Raw genomic sequence first — 5,983 nt, forward strand, 5'->3', positions numbered from 1 at the left:
AAATAAAAATTACTTTACTTTACTTTAAAATGATGTATAGTCATCACATTGTGCTTATTGCTAAGGTATGCTACAGTCAGATTTTATCACCATTTCCTTTGTCCTACCTCCCCTTCCTTTCTATTGTGTGTTACACTCATTTCCTGCTCTTCAAGACACGGGTTGTGTCTTCTTATGTGTTTGTACAACACTTAGCACAAAGGGGTCCAGATTCTAATTGAGGTCTTTGGGTGTTATTGCAATACAAATAATAAATAGTAATAATGTAGTATGGTAGCAGGTGCCCATCACTGCTAAGGGGATCAAGTTCTGTCATATTTAGATAATTGGTAAGTCAATCTCTTCCAAAGGCTCTGGTTATGGTTCAGAAAATGTTATTTTCTTTCACCCATGGGCTTTATCATAAATCCTTGAGAGCACTCTGGAACTATCAGAGGATCTTGTCCCTTTACAAGTCTGTTTCATCACTTGGAAAGCCCACAAATGTTTGTCTCATGAAAGGCTCTAGAATATTGTTTCACTAGTGACCAAGACATCCTCTAAGTACCATACTGTCCTGCAGCTCCTTGGCTCACAGCAAATCTTTACTTTCTTCTGCTCTCACAATAGGACTAATTTCATTTTCTGCAGAAGAAAACCCTTCCAGAAGAATGTCAGGAAATCTCTGCTCTGGTGAGACACGTCTGCTACTTTTCTCAAGGGATTTTCATGCTCACATCCTGCCTGGACCATTGTAATGACAGATGCCAGTTTCCCCGCAAGGAGAGTTTGTATGAACCAGATAAGTGCTCAAAGAACCAGAAGCATCTTCATAGGAGCAGACTGGAAATGAAAGCAGTTCACCTGCTACTTCTGCATCACAAGCCATTCTACTTTACACTTTTTGCATCAGTCCATTTAGACAATACTGTGGTGGTGTCTTACCACATGTATGGGGGCGGGGAAACATTGTAGTCCTTCTCCTACCCACTCTGAAGTGGGCAGAAGAGAATCTTGTGACATTCACAGCAGTCCACATAGCTGAGAAAGTCAGCATAATAGCAGTTTGGCTCGGAGTTTCAGCATACATCACAGGGAATGGAGCTTCAATCCACAAGTATTTCACCAGATGTGCAGGATGTGGGAAATTCTAATAATACACGTTTGCCACAAGCCACAGCTGTAAAGTGCCTCTGTTCTGCCGCAGATATAGGGGCCTCTTGCACTAGGGATAGACACATTCTTTGTTCCCTGAAATTGCAGCCTGCTGTGAACCTTCCCTCCTTTCCCCTTCATTCCCCAGATGCTGAGAAAAGTACAAAAGGACAAGATGAAGTGGATTCTCATAATTCCAGGTTAACCATGGAACAGCCTGTGTGTGCAACTGTCCTTAGCCAAGCCCTGGACTCTTCGTTTCATAATCAATAGGAACTGATTCACGATGATAAGAACCTTATTTTCTTATGGATATATCTTGTGAGACTGACCGTGAAGTGCCAAGTTCTCCCTGACTCAGACATCAATGTCCTTCTTAAGTCTCTAATACAAGCAACCAATGGCAAGTACAACCTAGTCTGAAAAGTTTTCTCCTTATGAGTTTCTAATACAGTTAGTTCCTTCTCTGGGTGCTAAATACCTGATTTTAAAATATTTTTTCCAGTGCAGCCTAAAGAAAAGCCCTAGTACCTGAAATGACCTGGCTGCTGTGATTTGTTCTCTTGGATCTAGTGCCACCTTCCCTGTGCAACATCCTCTAGGAGTGTTCTAAAAGCAGCCAAGCAACTGAAGTCCAAATTCCATGTAATCCACCTCCCTGGAGGAGCCCAAGGTGGTCCAGAATACAGTGCCATCCTCCTTTTAAATCTGTGGACACAGGTGGCATTTTCAATTGCAATTCCATCAGCTAGAAGATTAGGAGACATCACAACCATTTGATGCCATTTTTAATTTGCTGCCTTTCTTCCTGTGCTCAGCTGCATTCCCAAGACAAATCCCAGCTTTCACGCTGAGCAAAAGGTGTCCCTTGTCTCCTTTCCTTCAGAGCAATTCAGGATGTGACAAAGAAAGGATCCTACATTCATGCAGCATGATCTGAAGCCTCTCACATTTTACCTAGAAAAGACAAAAGTGTTTCAGATTAGCTGATTCCTTCTGTGGGTTCTGTAGCAGCACAGAAATGCAAAGCAGCTTGTGAAGTATTGACTTCTCCATGGATTTGTTCCCCTGTTCTTGAAGCATCACTCTGAGAAGGGGTCCTTTGTAAAAGTTCATTGGGCAAGGGCTCCCAGGTTGCTTCCAGGAGAGAAAGTGGAATGGATACTATAGAAGAGATTTGCAAAGCAGCCACCTGGAAGCCCAGCTGCTCCTTTACTAAGCATCATAGGGTGCATGTTAGTGACTCATTTTATTCAACTTTTTGGGTAACCCATTCTAAGGGCTCCAATTTCAAATTCTAACATGTTTTTTTGAGTCAAGGAGTATGTTTTCCCCTCCCTAATTTGTCGAATTGGTGCTACTATGTAAAGATTATTAATATGGGTTCCTTGAGCTCTTGTCAGCTAGGTGCCTTCTCAGTTACTGTTGTTCTGCATTGTGTGTGGATTGAGGATGTCACCCTCATGGGCTCCATGTGCACTAGCAGCAGTGACCTCTTGAACTTTTCTGAGCCATCCTTCTGCCTGACATCACCTGTGGAGCGGTGATGGAGAGAGGTGAGCCCCTTAATACAGATTCCAGGAGCTACATGTTGCAGATATCCTTTTAATAAGTGAGGAACCTTTTCTGTACAGTGAAACTGACCCCAGAATTGTCTCCAGCTCTCCCAGTGCTATGGAATCTGTCCTGCATTGAGAACCCAGCTCCACCATCAAAATCTGTCATCACAAACCATTGACAACAGTGAGCTGCCCTGGGAGGCCATGGCTGTTTTGGTCTGCAGTCCAAGTGATGGCTGGAGGCCCCCTTTATTCTCTGCCTCTGATGGGATGAGTACCTCAGGCAGACACAAGACAGTTTAGTGGCAGCCAGAAAGTACAGAAAGGGATTTATGAACTTGAAGACTGGAAGACGTCAAATGCAACACAGAGAAAAGTGAGAGAGCTCTGAAACTTAGTGAGTTGGAGCAAAGCTGATACTGTTTTCAGTTAAACAGACAAAGGTTTGTGTGAATGGTGTATGCCCCTTATTCCTTTTTTCTTTTAGGTAATCTCATTTCCTTTGTGCACTGAAATCTGTTGTCAGGAAACCAGAATAGGGGAAGCAGCACACTCCAATTCACACTGGGGGTGGGGATGGTCCACTGGTTTCCCATGTGCCTGTTGAATAGCTAGGGCCAGTGGAGAGCACAGAGAGCAAGGGTCTGGGACAGCATTTTATTCTGTAATGGTTCTTATATCAAACTCATTGCCATAGTAGCTGAGTGCCTTCTACTAGTGCAATAAGTTATGTAGTTCCTCTGTCTTAACAGTGGAGAACATTGCAACCAGAGTTGCATGGTACTGAGATTCAGACCTAGGTCTCTTGCATGCTACTGTAGAGCACTCCCAACCTGAGAAACAAGGAGCTGCCACATATAATCATACCAGTGGTCTCCCATATGGCAGTGCAGAATACTCCTTTCTTCCTCTCTTGTATGCTTCTGAGTGCAGAGTCTACTATATTGAGATAAGTGATTATGTTGGTTTCATTTGAGCCTACCTAGGTTTGCTCCTGGTAGGGGAGTTATCAGGTGTGTATTCAGTACAGATAGTGAGGAGCCACTGCTTCCATCTGCTTTCCTACAGTCCACACTTGCTTTCCCCATTGTAGCAGACCACACGGGGAACAGCTTTCTGCCTTTGCCCTCCTTCCCCAGCCCCAATGTTCTGAAACAACCTGCTCTTGGTACTGGGCTCAGGAATCTATTCAACCTGCCATTAACCAAAGTGCTGCTGGGTTATCTGACAGCTGATCTGTAACCAAACAGTCCTGTAAGACATCTCCTCAATCCCCATTTACAGACAGGGAAGCTGAGTCCCAGAGAGGGAAGACGACTTGCCTTTGATTGCACAGCAAATCAGTGGCAGAATACAAGCCAGTTTGTCACACTCCCAGGCCTATGATTTAACCACTAAGTCATTCATGCCACTCTTGACTCAGCCTGCCAGTCCAGGAAGCAGCTCCCCAGATAGGAGGCAGAGAGGTGAGGGTCTAGTGGACTGTGGGCCAGACTGAGAGCCGGGAACTCCTAAATTCTAATTCTTTCTCTGCCACTAGCACCCTCTGTGGCATTGGGCAAGTCATTTCCCCTCTCTGAGCCTTACACTTCTCCATTTGCCAGCATTAATTAGTGAATGTTTGTGAAGTGCTGTAAGTGTCAAGTATTAGAAGGCTTTGTGCTCTAGTTCCGCCCTTTGTAGCCCCCTTTTTTTTTTTAAGAGAAAGGGAGCCCTTCAATTGAATGGGCAGCAGGGCCAATCCCAAGGCCAAAGAGGAGTGATAACCAGAGAGCAGGCTCCAACTTGTAAATCAAAACCTCCCAGGGGGTTGCTGCTAAGAGATTAGAAGGGATTCCTTTGCCAGCTGGCATCTGGATTCCCCCATCTATCTAACCAGGCATTTACAGCATATCCATCAGCACGTTATTGTAGTCACAGTGTACTCCCTCACTCGTCTTTCAGTGGGGAAAGCACCAGCACACTCAGTAATAAGTGTGTGCTGCAAGGCTGGGCAGAGCTACTAGTTTCATCACAAGTGACTACAGGTCAAGGAGACCTGAAGAAAAATGAAAGGGATAAAGTTAGGCAGTGAGTGGGAAGGGCCCTTTTATCAGAGCCGGTGTTCCTTCGCTGCAGGCCAAAAGGGCATCCAACCACTAGTTGCCAGCTAACCATCTAGATTTTTTTCATGTCTCATTAAAATGCTTGGAATTGTGTGTTGGGGCAGTACCACAATGAGGTGAGCATCAGCTGCCTGCATTTTGAAGGAGGAGGATCAAACTGGGACCTGATGGAAGAACTAAACCTAAAGGAGAAGAGGCTCATGCAGAAGCCTGGTTGCAGGTGAGTATAGGCTACCAGCCAAGCATCATTTTGCACTGAGTTGTTGGGGATGGGGCAACATGTCCTGTGGTCTTAAGAACCTGACTAGGAGTGACTTTGGCTGTCCGAATCAGAGGGTCTGTGTGTGCATGATGCTATTGGAGTGGGTCTATTTATGGGTCCCACTCTTTCTAGAAGTGTCCAAGTGCAGGAGATAGTGTATCTTATATCTGGAATACCATGTCCTCTCTTTGGGGGGACTCTAGGTGAGGAGAGCGGTGGGTGCTATATCTTGCCTTGGGCAGGTGTCTGAGACTGTACAGTAGAACGGGGTGGCTAGGTTTGGCAAACTGAAGCTGTCTGAATGTGTCTATGGGACAATTTCTTTGGTATTTATGTGTGTGCAAGTCCATGTTTGGAAAACGATATATGTCTATGTGCCCATTTGTGACAGGCTGTAACTCTACTTGTTTTCTCACTTGGCAGACTGCAAACAAGAGCCTATCCAACTGAATGTGTGAAGTAGTTAAGCCACGGTGACTGTAGTGTACACTATGGCAGGCTATCTATAAGTGCATTGCCCTATGTGTTGGACTCTATCCATTTTGTTGTTGTTGTTGTTCAATTGACAGGGAGGTTGTGTCTGCCTGACGGCACCTAGTGGAGGTGATTGCATATCAGAGGGCCTAGGTGGGATGTGGCACATACAGAACTGGTACCATTTGGGTGGACTGCATGGATCTTGACCTGGCCTTCAGGCTGAGTGTTTTATTTGGCAATGGGAGGAAGAGGAGCTTTCTGGCATGATCTCCTCTTGTGAGTCTCTAGCTAGCCGTAGTGCTCTGTGTTCCTAGTGAGAATAGGCCAAGTGGTTCTGAGTGGGGGGCAGATCTCGCAGTCACCCTAGCCTATGTTGCAGCTAGAACAGAATTCTGATACGATAAAATCTCTACCCCCTTCAGCAAATATTGCCTCTGGTCAAAAAA

Source organism: Malaclemys terrapin, chromosome 4 (genome assembly GCF_027887155.1).
Source record: "Malaclemys terrapin pileata isolate rMalTer1 chromosome 4, rMalTer1.hap1, whole genome shotgun sequence".
Lineage (NCBI taxonomy): Eukaryota > Metazoa > Chordata > Testudines > Emydidae > Malaclemys > Malaclemys terrapin.